The following is a 15,623-nucleotide window of genomic DNA, read 5'->3' as shown; positions in this document are numbered from 1 at the left end:
ATCATTATTCTACTTTTCACACATGGAGAAACAGATTCAAATATGTCGAATAAATTTAACAGATGCACATAGGTACCAAATATTTGAGATAGGAGTAATCCAGGTCTATATAATTTTAGGGTTCTAATTTTTTCCATTACTCCTCTGCCTTTCTGATTGTTTTGGATGAAAAGCCAGGAAAATGATTTTATCTCTGCTGCAAACCATTCTTTTAGAGAATGATAACATGTTTTAGTATAAGATAACTATTAAACTAAGTCTCGTTATATGAGGATATTTCTTTCGACCATTAAAATTAAAACTCTGATTGTTTTTCTGATATTACTTTCATCTGTCTTAGTAATTCTACTGAGAGTTTAAGGTCTTCATTAAAAAATAATGTGCAATTTCTTGAATCTAACGACTTTTGGAGGTACATTTATCCTTAATGCTATGAGCCCCAGGGCCAAGTCAGAATTGTAAGGCTTTTTATGACACAGAATTCAAAGTCTACTCCACAAGTAGACGAAGGTTATCTTTGCCCAATTTCAAGAGAAATTAATTGTTACCTTTTCCTTTTGTTTTTGTAAATTTATTTTATGAAACTTTTATATTCTTGAGAAATATATGATGATACTATCCTGGGATTCCTTTTATCCTGCTTGGATCTAAATACCTCTTTTCTTTTTTAAGGAATACCCATCTAGTCTTCTTTCCTGCATTAGAATGCCCCAGATTACCAACTTGGTTTAAGCTAATAGTCACATAATATGATAAGTGCAGAGGTGGTTTGACAAAAAGGATTTTTGTGGCTATAGTTTGTAGGGGATGGAATGTGTAGCTAATGCATTCAGATAACTTTTCCATTATTTGTAATAAAACTTGTGCTAAATTGAATATTTCTAACTCTAAGTAGAGTTTTTAAACATATATTGATATGTGAGATTGATTCCCATAAGTTAACCTTGAGCAGCTCTTCTGAGAAAGTTAGGAAGCAAACACCCAGGGCTTTTGAAATACGCATTATCTATGTGAATAGTAAATGTAATGAGATTAGGACAGTTTTCCCTCTATCAGTAGTTGTTGGTATTAGATGTAAATATATTTAGATGTGTAATCAATTTGACTGATTGAAAGATTTTGAGCTACTTTAATACAATATGTGAACCTGTTAATATGTAAGGCATTTTATAAAATGATAGATTAGCTCAGCTAAAATAATCAATCAATAGATTCAGTGGCTCAGGTCCTGATCTCGGAGTCGTGGGGTCGAATCCTGAATCGGGCTCCCCACAGGGAGCCTGCTTCTCCCTCTGCCTGTGTCTCTGCCTCTCTCTCTGTGTGTGAATAAATAAACAAATAATCTTACAAAAATAAATAAATTAAAAAAATACATCTGCAAAATAATGTCATGTTTCTTTTGAAATATTTGTTTTCCTTTTTCTTTTGAGGGGGTATGTTCCTTTTCCAAAATTGAGTGAGACATATAGGCCCACTGGAAGACTGGAATGTAATCATAGGCTTATAGAATGCTCCCTCCCCTGCCACATCTTACCATCCCCACCACAGGGCTCTAGTCACATAACACAAGAAGGATTATAACTGAAAGAGCTGCAGTATGTGGACTCTACTTAATCTGGAGTTCTTCGGAAATCCAAAGACAACTGGGGAGATAAAAAACAAGACAACAGAATAAATCGAATCTTCTGGCATCAACAAGTACAGCAAACATTAAATACAGATCAACTTCCACTACCGATTTTGCCCGGATTTCAACAAAAAAGGCATACTAAAAGTTAAGAGCAAAGTAGTACTATGAAGAAGCAAAGTGAATATCAGAAGCAGACTCAGATACTCTATTGGAGTGGGAGGTTTTAGGTAAGCAAGTGAAGGGGACTAGAATGATATTGTGTCATAATGGGTTAGAGCTGGGAAGCATCAGTATGAACTCAGGCTTAGCTTAGTATATATTGATATAGTTACATAAAAATATTTATAAATATTTGTATATACACCAGTTATTATCAACACATATATTTCTCTCCCCTGTCAGCTGAGATGCCCTAAAGGAAATGACACTGAAGTAGCAGTAATATCCTGAGTGCCATGCCTTGGTTTGTAATGCCATTCTCCAGCAAAGACACCCAGGTCTCTACAGAGGGACAGTTGATCTCAGAGTGGGGCAGGAAATAGATAAGATTACTCCCAAGTACCTGATAGTGTCAGAAAGTAAGTACTGAAAACACACCCACATACATGCACTTTGATAAGGGTTTGTAAGAAGATCATAGGAACCAACTGAAGGAGCTCCCTTTGGTCAAAGCCAGAACAATTTCAGCAAGAAAATAAGAAAAAGTAGTACTGGATTATAACTCAAAGTATAAAATAAATATCCGTGAACCCATATTAATATGTATAAATTAATGAAAAATTAATAAATGAGAGGGGGAAACAAACAACTCTCTTGTGCCAAGAAATTCCAGAAAGATTATCTATATACTCTGCTCTCGAAGAGGGAAAGCATAACTCCCCACTACTTAAGCATGGGCTATATACATTGTGACTTCCTTCCAAAAAGTACAGTATCAAGAGAGGAAAAAAAATAGTAACTTTAGAGTAAATAAACTTAATGAATATGACCCCAGCTAGGTGATCAAGGTCAATAGCAACAGTGACAAATTACAAAGGTGCTATCTACTTTTGTCTGATGCGATGAAATTGTTACAGGCTCTTGTCTCGTGGTGTGAAAGAATGAATCTCACAGACACAAAGGGGAAAGTGATAATTCACTGAAGGTGAGAACAGAAAAAGAAAAGAAAAAGAAAAGAAAAGAAGAGAAAAAAAGAAAAGAAAGAAAAGAAAAAAAGAAGAGAAAAGAAAAAAAGAAAAAAGAAAAAAGAAAAAAGAAAAGAAAAAAAGAAAAAGGAAAAGAAAAGAAAAAATGAAAAAGGAAAAAAGGAAAAGAAAAAAGAAAAGAAAAAGAAAAAGAAAAGAAAAGAAAGAAAGAAAAGAAAAGAAAAGAAAAGAAAAGAAAAGAAAAGAAAAGAAAAGAAAAGAAAGAAAAGAAAAGAAAAGCCTCTCTAGAGTGAGAGGGGTCCTGAATGAGTTGCCAATGAGGGGTTTTATTTAGAACTGACCAGGAAACTGTGACCCTACAATCCCACAACGTCTTATGTTGAGTAAGGATGTATGATAACAACATTTAATGGTTGATTTCTTTTTTGAGGCCTGGTTATTTTTGTGGTTATTTTTTATTTTCTGTGGTCACAGTGTAAGTATCAGAAAAACATCTTAACCCTAGCAGCTGGGACAAAGTGGTCTGGTCTTTCTTCCTTACCTTTGTTTTCATTCCCAGTGTCTGCATACCTGAAATACCCTCAGAGCCTAGTTGGGGCCCCATTCCTTCCCTACCTAAAGTCCCATGCTTTTCCTATTCAGAATCACTTTCCCTCTGTAATTTTGCTCCCCCAAAACCCATAACCCCAGTCTAATTATGAGAAGAACATCAAATAAATTCCAATAAAAGATATATCCATCATACCTATCCTCAAAATTTTCAGTGTCCCGAAACACTAAGAAACATCTAAATCCATGGACTTCCATTAATAATAATATATCAAAATTGATTTGTTAATTGTAATAATACTCCATGCTAATATAAGTTAATAAGAGAAACCTGTTGAAGGGTATATAGTAACACTCTGAAATATATAGAGTTTTCTGCAAATCTTACACTGTCCAAAATTAAAGTCCTGTGTGTGTGAGTTGAGATGGAAGACTTCAGTGGAAGCCAGATCAGAATTTCAGATGTGATAAATGCAGGCCACACAGTATTCAAAAACAACTTAAGCCAAAACTGTGGCAACTATGTTTAAGGAATTTGTTCCAAGAAACTCAGATGTTATAAACATCAATCAGTTCCTAAACCAGGCTCTGTGTTGGGCAGTTTTTTGCAGGGTATCTTATTAAATTAATAAATTTAGCAACCATGGACATTTTAGGTGATCAAGATGAATTGAAGAGATAGGAAATTTCAAATCATCCAGATTCACTGAAAATAATGACATACTTGGAAAAACAAACAGGTAGAAATCACTTTTTCAAGGTCAGAAAAGAAGAGATTGACCCAAAATCTGCTTCCAAAGCTCCAAAAGACATAAATATTTGAATTTAATTGACATCAATGACTTTTAATACACGTAAGTAGCTCCTTTGTCACTCTTCAAATTCAAGACAACGAGACTGGTAGGACAGTGGCCACGGGAATTCTTTCCAAATCCATGAGGTACCCCCAAGCACCAAATACTAATAACTATTTTGGAGGAAGGGTGATGTTTGACTTCACTTCCAAAAGGTTTTAAGCACTGGCCCCAGAATCCTGCCTATTTTAACTAATATATTATCACCTGCATGTATGAAGGTATTTGCATTGAAAATGTGCACAAAAGAAATTTTAGAAACAATGGATAGTTTTTGATTACCAATAAGCATGGGTTCTCAAGTGCCTTCATGAAAACAATAAAAGATTTTCTTGAGACAAGATTATGCAAAATTAGACAAATTACCTATATTCATATCCATGCTATGTCTTTCCTCTAAATCTCCAAGTAATTTAGCACAGGACCTGAAATGATAGTTTTGTTTTGTTTTGTTTTGTTTTTTAATAAAATGAATGAATGAATAGATGAAATAGTTTGGTCACTTTTATGAATAAATCAAATTATTTTTGTTAGTGAAATTTACTTGAAGGACAGTATACTTTGTAAGTTTTAATTTGTAAATTCCTGCAGGTTAATACTACTTTTGATGAAATTGTAAGATTAATGACACATTGTGGGTCACACATAGATATAGAAGTAAAAGTCAATTTTGAATCTGTCTGTCCTGAAGGTACAAGGAAGTGTATGACATTTTTAAAATTTTTTACAAAATGTGTTAGTTGTTGCAGAAATAAATATTGCGGGAAAGAATGCAGGGATTTGTCTTTTAATAAAACACCTTCAACAGTGGATTCCAGTTCTGATTTATATTTGTTATGTTGGCTTCTCAGTTTAGCATTTGTCAAGGATTTTCATTATTAGCAATGAATAATAAATAATAGTAGTATTAATATTGGTATTTAAATAAGCCCGGGAGTATTTGGTAAACCTTCACACTGTTTCCCTCTGCTGCATTGTCTCATCTAATAGCGTGAGATCATGTGTATTGAACAGTTTCCTTACTTCCACACACGGGTAAAACTGAAACCTGATTCTCTTTTCTATAGGAGAGTGCTGGCTAATAAAACAAATTTCCCTCAAACTCATCAGCTGGGACAACACACTCCCTCCCATTACCATCAGGAGGGGTGGATGGAGAAATATTCTTGGCTGCTGCCCTAGCAGTGATTTTTGTGAACAAGTGCCATGGCCTACAAAAACCCATAATAAAGAAAATATTAGAGACGTTCTTTTTTTATTATTTTATTATTTATTTATTTTATTATTTATTTTATTTTAAGATTGTATTTATTCTTAAGAGACACAAAGAAAGAGGCAGAGACACAGGCAGAGGGAGAAGCAGGTTCCATGCAGAGAGCCTGATGTGGGATTCCATCCCAGGACCCCGGGGTTACAAGCTGAGCTGAAGCGAGATGCTCAACCAATTGGGCTACCAAGCCCCCCACTTTACTTTTTAAGATTTTATTTATTTTGGGATGCCTGAGAGGCCCAGTGGTTGAGTGTCTGCCTTCGGCTCAGGTCATGACCCCAGGGTTCTGGGATCAAGTCCCATATCCGTCTCCCCACAGGGAGCTTGCTACTCCCTCTGCCTGTCTCTGCCTCTCTCTGTGTCTCTCATGAATAAATAAATCAAATCTTAAAAAAAAAAAAAAAAAAGATTTTATTTATTTGAGAGAGCATGAGCTGTGGGGAGGGGTAAGGGGGTAGGGGGAAGCAGACTCCCCGCTCAGCATAAAAACCACCACATGTATAGGTTTAAACACTATGATTAGCAAATGGCCTTGTTGGCCTATAAAGGACACTGCATCCAAGATCTTATGCTGGGCCATAAATAAGTTTCAACAGGAATCTAAAAATGGAAATCATACAAGAATTATCCCTGACCATGATAGAACTAGACTTTATCAATAAAAATAAACTATAAAGAGAAGAAAGGAAGGAAGGGAAGGAGAAAAGGAGGGACAGCGTGAAGAAGGGAGGAAGTCAGGGAGGGAGGAATTCAGGGAAGAGGAGAAGGAGAAAGGTTCCCCATATTTGTGAATTAAAGTACTAAGTACTCTATAATTCAAAGAAGAAATCATAATGCCAATTAGAAACTTATTTTTTTTAAGATTTTATTTATTTATTCATGAGAGACACAGAGAGAGAGAGGCAGAGACACAGGCAGAGGGAGAAGTGGGTGGGGGACTTGATCCCAGGACCCTGGGATCACACCCTGAGCCAAAGGCAGATGCTCAACCACTGAGCAAACCTAGGCTTCCAGAAATTAATTTTGGTTGAATAAAAATGATAATAATAATATTACTCATAATACCAAACTATATCAAAACATGTCAGATATAATTAAAGCCATATTTAGAGAAAAATAAGTAAATTTAAATTTATACTTTTAGAAAAGAAGATTAGAAATCAATGATCTATGTATGCCTCTTTAGAATCTAGATAATAACAGCAAATCAATCCCAAAGAAAGTAGCAAAAATTTTAATTTTATTTTATTTTTAATTTTTTGCAAGGAAATTTTAAACACAAAAGTAGAAACAGAGATTAAAAATAAATCAATAAAAGAGAAAATAGAGTTTACTATTGACAATTTGAAGAGATTCATAGCATTGGTAATACCCTGAACAGAAGTGATCAAATCAAAGCCAAAAACTACCAATAAGAAAAATGGACATAACTTCAGATCCTTCATACATTAAAAAGATATTTAGAGGAGTTTTTAAAAAGATTGATTTATTTTTAAGGAGAGCAAGAGAGTGCAAGTGCATATGAGTGGGTATGAAGGGTAGAAGGACAGGGAAAGAGAAAATCTCCAGCAGAAGCCCTGTTGAGCAAGGAGCCCCCCAAGTGCACCAAAGATACTATGAATAGCATTAAACAAAAAAATAGAAAGGGGAAATACCTAGAATAGGACAACATTCCACTACTGAATTAGGGGAAAAACAACAACAACAACAACAACAACAAAACTAGCTCCTTACCTGTTAAATATATTAAATCAGGAATTAATAATTATTAGAGAAGATTTCTAAAACCAGGTGGTTTCCCAGCTAATTATATCAAGACTTTAAGAAAGAAATAATGCCAATCTTAAAAAAAAAAAATTGTTCCAGTGAGTAAGAAATATAATAGTTTCTTTTAGTATTTAAAGATTTATTTATTTGAGAGAGACAAGAGATAACAGGAGAAAATTATATGCTGATTTATCTCATAAACATAGATGCAGTATTACCATCTGAATCCCGTAGTATATAAGAATCATCACATCAAGGCCAGGTCAGAGTTAATAAAGGAAAAGAAAAATTTAAATGTGACAGTCAGTCACAACATTAAAAGGGTGAAAGGTATTAATCAGGTCAATAGAAATTGAAAAAGCATTTGGTAAAAGTCAACTCACATTCATTATTTATAAAAACAATAAATCCTTTTACAAATTATGAATACAAAGGAATGTCCTTAATCTAATAAAAAGGGTATCCGTAAAAAACATACCAGCATATACTTAGTGAAATATTGAAAAAATTCTACTGAGATAAGGAATGAAATAAGAATATTCACTATTACCATTTCAGTCAACATGGTACCAGATTTACTAGCCAGTGCAGAAAGGAGAGAAAAAGAAAGCATAACTTCTAGGAAGTTTCCAGATAGATAATTGCTATCATTGCATCATCCCTGATCAAAACTGATGGAGTAGTCATGCCATTTTAAATATCCTCTTATATATGTCCTTAACTATTATAACACTTTTGGGGAACTTTACCCTTAAAAAAAAAAAAAGAATATGAAACAAACGTTCATAAACAACATTTCCAGCTGGAATCTAGAGGGTGATTTGAAATGATCTTGGGGTTGGGAGGAAGAGAGGGAAAATGGAACTAAAGAAATTCTGAGTCTTAATATGGTCATTGAACCCATTTTGATTGATATCTTCTTAATGTCTTGTCATTTTTATCAGTCATCATTTGCGTTGTTTCCTTTTAATTAATTTGCCTTATAGTTTCTTAATTAATTTCATTTATTTTTCTTCCTCCATTTTAAATTTTGTTGAAATAATCTGAATTTTGAAATCATGAAATTACCTTCTAATTATTTAAATTGTTTTAGATGGAAATTTTCAGCAATTGTTTAGTCATAAATGCATTTCTAACTGGATTATTTTTGCTCACTATTTGTGCGCGTGCACAGTCTCTCTCTCTCTCTCTCACTCTCTGTCTCTCATATTTCTTTTTTTTTTTTTTTCTGTTTGAATACCTTATTCTGATTCTTTTGTTATTCCAAACCTTTTGGCTGGAGTATTTCCTTAAAGGATGCTTTCAGATATAACACTAGAGTTACATAATTTGAGTTGTTCTTGCTTTATAATAACTTACTAATGATGTGTTTTTGAATTTTAGAGACATGATCACTTTTGATCATATCCCTATAAATGCTGCTTTATATTCTGTCCTTTGATATTGAAGCTAAAGCTCTCTCTGTCAAATTTTCACCACATTCTTTCCTTTACTGCAAAGTTTATCTTGAAATTTGTTAGAGATTATCTTTGCGGAATTCAGATCACGTGAAGATGTTCTTGGTGTCGAGGGATGACCTTCTTTCAGTATTGGTACATTTGCCTGGCATTAATACAATCCTTTGAGTTTGAAGAATCAGCACTTTCTTACATCGAAAGCTATTTGTTTTTATTTTCTTATATTTTTATCGTAAATTCTATTTTTTCTGAGTTTCTGTTTTATGCATACTGCATTTTCTTTTCCTTCCATACTGCATTTTCTATCTTCTATTATAATTTCCAACGTTTGTGTTTTTGCTCTATATTCAAAATAATCCGTGTTAATTTTTAATCAATGAATGTGCTTTTTATTTTTTTTTTTAAAGATTTTATTTATTTATTCTTCAGAGATACACAGAGAGAAAGAGAGGTAGAGACACAGGCAGAGGGAGAAGCAGGCTCCATGCACCGGGAGCCCGACGTGAGATTCGATCCCGGGTCTCCAGGATCGCGCCCTGGGCCAAAGGCAGGCGCCAAACTGCTGCGCCACCCAGGGATCCCATGAATGTGCTTTTTACCAGCAATATACCTGTTATCCAGTACTTCTGCTAAGTTGACTTTTTAAGTGTACGTTTTACTTATTTTCAACAATTTTTTTTCTTTTACTCTGCTTCCTTTTCCTAGCAGCTCATTTTTTATTATATTCATGTAATATTTTCTCAAATCTCACTGAAAGTATGGGGTAAAATTATTTTCTTCTGTTTTATTGTATTTAGTATGTTATGATGAAGTTCATTTGATTTGATTGCTCAGTTCACTTCTTGAAATTGTTTATCTTCAAATTTCTTTCCCTCAAATGATCATAACTCCATAGTTCAAGTGAAGCAGAGTAATTCCTGGGTTGGCAGGCGATGACTTGCATTATATTCAGTGCATTTGTGCCAGTTGCTGTGCCTGGAGAGTCTATAATTGGGATTTTGTTAAAATAGCCAAATTTCTGTGACTTACTCACTGACTTGGCTTCTGCTTTCACCACTGTTGAATGGAAGGAAATTTTGGGAAGGCTGAGTGTGTACTAAAATTCCACTACGGAGAAGACTGACTTGCCTCTCACTTTCCTAAGACACTCTTCCATTAGCTGGAGAATGCCCCTTTCTCTGTCTGGCTCTGATATCTAATTAAGGAAATGATCGTGAACTGATATCTTGCTTTCTTCATGGACAGTTGGAAACAAATGATGCTTAGAAACAAAGCAACATACCCTATATTTGCTTTAGTCTCTGGTGTTCCTACAGGGGGAGGGGCAGGGTCTTGTCCAGTCTTGTACGCAGGTTGTCCTGAGTTACACCTAAGCAGCTTCCTCTTTGCCTTCATGGAATTGCTCATGACTCAATCTGTTCGCCTCCACCATATGTTCCAGAATTTCCTTAGATTTTCTTATAGTTTACTCTTTTGCTATGGGTAGATTTTTAAAAATTTCTTCAGTTAGTTCAACAGTATTCTATGGTAATTTTTCAGTTAGTTCAATGGATGGCATAGTGGACAAACTTGTGGTCTTAAAGAGTCATTCTGAAATCTTTTCTACTAAAAAAATACTGTCTGACATTCTTAACAGTTGTTCATTTAGAAACTTTAAATATATAGAAAACTATGTAAAGAGCAAGCTTATTATACTTTTTTTTTAGGAGAACACGGGCAACACCCTTTTTGAACTCAGCCACAGTAATTTCTTGCAAGATACATCCATGAAGGCAAGAGAAACAAAAGCAAAAATGAACTTTTGGGACTTCATCAAGATAAAAAGCTTCTGCACAGCAAAAGAAACAGTCAACAAAACTACAAAACAACCTACAGATGGAAGAAGATATTTGCAAATGACGTATCAGATAAAGGGCTAGTTTCCAAGATCTATAAAGAACTTATTAAACTCAACAGCAAAGAAACAAACAATCCGATCATGAACTGGGCAAAAGACATGAACAGAAATCTCACAGAGGAAGACATGGACATGGCCAACAAGCACATGAGAAAATGCTCCGCATCACTTGCCATCAGGGAAATACAAATCAAAACCACAATGAGATCCCACCTCACACCAGTGAGAATGGGGAAAATTAACAAGGCAGGAAACCACAAATGTTGGAGAGGATGTGGAGAAAGGGGAACCCTCTTTGCACTGTTGGTGGGAATGTGACCTGGTGCAGCCACTCTGGAAAACTGTGTGGGGGTTCCTCAAAGAGTTAAAAATAGACCTGCCCTACGACCCAGCAATTGCGCTGTTGGGGATTTACCCCAAAGATACAGATGCAGTGAAATGCCGGGACACCTGCACCCCGATGTTTCTAGCAGCAATGTCCACAATAGCCAAACTGTGGAAGGAGCCTCGGTGTCCATCGAAAGATGAATGGATAAAGATGTGGTTTATGTATACAATGGACTATTACTCAGCCATAGAAATGACACATACCCACCATTTGCTTCAACGTGGATGGACCTGGAGGGTATTATGCTGAGTGAAGTAAGTCAATAGAAGAAGGACAAACATTATATGGTCTCATTCATTGGGGAATAAAAAAAATAGTGACAGGGAATAAAGGGGAAAGGAGAGAAAATAAGTGGGAAATATCAGAAAGGGAGACAGAACATGAGAGACTCCTAACTCGGGGAAACGAACAAGGGGTGGTGGAAAGGGAGGTGGGCAGGGGGTGGGGGTGACTGGGTGATGGGCACTGAGGGGGGCAGTTGATGGGATGAGCACTGGGTGTTATGCTATATCTTGGCAAATTGAACTCCAATAAAAAATAAATAAAATGTATTTTTATGATGCATAATCGTTAAAATTACGATTATTCACAATAAGTTTAACCATTTTCAAGATAAAATAAAGTTAGTTTGGTCTGTTAAGAGAACCCAAGACAAATTATACCAAAATTAAGCATACCTGAGAACAATAAAGGTTTTTAAATACAGCTTACATTTTGAACATAAAGACTCCTAACTCTGGGAAACGAACTAGGTGTGGTGGAAGGGGAGGAGGGCGGGGGGTGGGGGTGAACGGGTGACAGGCCCTGAGGGGGGCACTTGACGGGATGAGCACTGGGTGTTATTCTGTATGTTGGCAAATTGAATACCAATAAAAAATAAATTTATTGTTAAAAAAAAAAAGAAAAAAAGAAAAAGAATGAAGGACTAGAGACCGGAACTTACTGTAGTCACTAACAAGTGAGTGGTTACTATAGTAACAGAGACAAACTGATGCAGACTGAGAGAAAAAGATTTTGCAGCTGGACCAAATAAAAAAGAATATGTTTTCTGTATGGCATTTCCTGCCATCTCCAGTTTGTACTCTAAAAGGATAATAAATAAATAAATAAATAAATAAATAAATAAATAAATAAATAAATATAAGAACATGTTCTGGGTATTAGGCAGATGATATGAGTTCAAAGTTTACATGGATATTTTCTAAGAGTTACAGAAAACTGTTCTAAATAAAGGTGTTAGCTAAGATGTCATGGAAAACACTAAAAACCTGAAGTCTACAATAAAATTAAGATGATAGTTCCATCTCACACAATGTTATTTGTAAGTATTTATTTATAAGTATATTTATTTATATATATACTTATTTTATAATATACATATTTTATACATATTTCTAAGTATGCCACTTATAGCTCAGTAAGACTGGGAGGAGGGAACATGGTACTTACTGAGTTAAAGGAAAAAAGAAAAGACTTAACATCTACATACACTGGTGGAAGTTAAAAAGTTCTGACCAAAGGCTCAGGAATAGAGAACTGCTGAGCTGCTAGATTCTTGAGTCTCTACATTAAATAAATGTTCTTTATTAGCAGCATTTCTGGAGGCCTCAGGAGATGTTCACACTTAGGTTACTAGTGGAAAAGGACAGTGAAGTGTGTTTGTTGACAGGGTTTGCTTATCTCTATTACACAAAACAGTAAAATCCTATTTTTTATATACCGGAGAATAGTAATTTCCAGTTTATGGATATATAAACCATATCACATGACAGTAGGGGGTTTATAAACCCACCTACATTTTAACAATTGTCTTAGAGCAAATCAGTAACATTTTTCACACATACAGGAATGAATTTTCAAAAATATATAGATGGAATTAATAACATTTAAATGCTAGTGAATTTCAAGTAGTTTTCTATGATTATATCAGATACCGATACTCAAAAAATATAATAGTATCAATGCGGAGGGGTGGATAACCGTATATATAGAAGTATTCTCTTTTAGTGACAAGATGTCCTCATGCTCAAAAACGAAGGCCCAGTGCTAGAGACAATGGGACTATCCTGTGACATCAGATATCACCCCCGCAGGGTCTTACCAGAAATCATTTATCAATCACTTATGATTGAACTGCAGCTCTGAGGCCAAATCACATTTCCGTGTAACCACGTAACCATACCCTTTAAATCATTGCTTGAAAGGTGAACTCTTGAGGATTTGGTCAACCTTATTGGAGGCATAGAGAGTAGAATTTATCTAGTGCTTAAACACCCTTGAGCAACTCTTAAATTAAACCATTTAGACTGTCTCTCAGAAAGTACCTCCTACCAAACAGCAGGACAGATATTTCGGTTGAGAATAGTAAAGCCCATCTTTCGTGATTCTAGAACCTATTTTTTTCCCTTTAAGTTGTATATACACTTTTTTTTTTCTTTTACCCTTTAGTCATTTCCTGGTATTTGCTTATCTTTTTCCTACCAACCTTCTTTTCTTCAACTCATTTTCTCACTACTGACCCAATGTCTGTCTTTTCTAGAAGCTTTACCGCAGACACTAAGAATCCATAGGTGGTAGAGAGACAAGTAAAGATCTACACTGCTATGAAATGACTTCGCAGGTATTCTGAATATGTACTGATGCTTTCATATGTATTTTAAGCAATGATAATATTTGCCGAATTATTATTGATAATTTGGATTCTGCTTTTACCTTCTTATTTAAGTGTCACATAGTTTTCAATGAAACTTGGCCATGTTTGTCATTTTAGTCAGATTTTTTTATGTCTGTTCCAGAATGGTAGTAGACTAGGCTTGAACAGCATTTTGTTTGTTGTCCATGCTGCTGGAACGACAATCATTCCTGGGCCGTGAGCAATAGTTTATTAAAGATTGTGGAGCAGAGAGACAATTTTCTTTCCTTGTTTGTTCAGTTATAATAACTAATGATGAGTAAGACATGCCACTTTTTCATCCCTAACACTTTTTATATTGTGACACTAATGAATTTGCAAACCTCTTATATATATTTTACTCTCTCAAAGAGTGCTGGACAAAGAAAGTGAAATTGTTTCAAATGTGCCGTTCTTCATGTGTAGCAAATCTAGTGCCATACCTCATGCTATGGTCATAATGAGAACCCCAGTCAATCACCGCTCTCTCTCCCACTGAGACCATATCTAACCCACATCCTTTCCATTGCACCTGTCTTAACACTCTTGCATCTAAGGTAATACCTAATACAGGGCCAATGAATACTCACTTGAATGAAGAAATAAATTAATGAATACATAATGGATCAAAAAAGAACATCAAAGGACTAACCTGAATTTCATCTAGTTTGACTCCCTAACCTGAAGGATGGATTTTGCTAAATTACTTTTTGACAAGCTCTCAGTGGGCACCTGCTTGTGATCAGCATGGATTTATGCGCTCAAGGACGGAAGATTGAATAAGAGTGAGATTCTAAATTAAATTATATTTTTTTAAGAGAGCGTGAGAGGGAGCGTGCACACACCCACAGGCACAGTGGCAGGAGGGGTGGAAGAAGAGAGAGGGAGAATCTCAAGCAGGCTCTGCTCCCAGTGGGGATTGATACAGGGCTCAATCTCACCACCCTGAGGTCATGACCCGAGCTGAAATCAAGAGTCAGGTGCTTAACTGACTGAGCCAGCCATGCACCCCTTAAATTAAATTTCCCAAGGTGACCAACATAACCCGCCTAGCTGCTCGGAGGGATCTGATGTTTTACCTTTTAAATAGTGCAACAGTATCAGCCTCCTCAATCCCTGCCTTTTTGGCATTTGCTCCTCCCCTGATCACTTGCTCATATTATGCCATCCGTCCTTTGTGTTGCTCCAGCTGTGTGTTTGATTTGACCACCATTTTTTAAATACACCTTTTCCCCTAAACTTCAATGAAATACAATTGCACACAACATTGTATACGTTTAGGGTATATAATGTGATCCTTTGACATATGCATCTATCGCATAACGATTACCACAGTAAGGTCCAGTAGCACATACTTCCCCTCACGTTTCGCTTATTTTATTTTGTTTTGTTTTATTATTCGGTGGTGAGAACATCACAAATCTACTCTGTCAGCAGCTTTCCTGTATATAATGCAGCATTGTGATCGATAGGCCCCAGGCCGTACATTACATTCCTAGATCTCACCCGCCTCTGACCAACCTCTCCCCTTACTCCCACCCCCAGCCCCTGGCAACCACCTGTCCGCTCTCTCTTCTCACAGGCTCAGCTTTCCCAGATTCCACATGTGAGCGAATCAAGCACGCTGGCCTTTTCTTGGACATACCTCACCTCGCAGAGCACCCTCATGTTTCTCCCATGTTGTCCCAAGGGGTAGGCCTTCCTTTTTCTGTGGCTGAAAACACCCCATGGTAGATCACATTTTCTCTATCGTTCATCTGTCCGCAGACACTTGCAGCTTACCTGCCTTGAGTACTGTGAATAATGCTGCAGTGACCTCAGGGCGCACATACGTCCCTGAGACAGACAGTCATTTCACTTCACTGGGAGGTGTACCCACGAGTGACAATGCTGGGGCATAGATGGCAGTTGTTGTTGTTGTTGTTGTTGTTGCTTAACCCTTTGAAGAACCTCCATAGTGTTTTCCATAGTGACTGTACTAATGCATATTCCTAG

The sequence above is a fragment of the Vulpes lagopus genome, chromosome 15 (assembly GCF_018345385.1).
Source record: "Vulpes lagopus strain Blue_001 chromosome 15, ASM1834538v1, whole genome shotgun sequence".
In the NCBI taxonomy this organism is placed as follows: domain Eukaryota; kingdom Metazoa; phylum Chordata; class Mammalia; order Carnivora; family Canidae; genus Vulpes; species Vulpes lagopus.
This window is presented reverse-complemented; position numbering follows the sequence as displayed.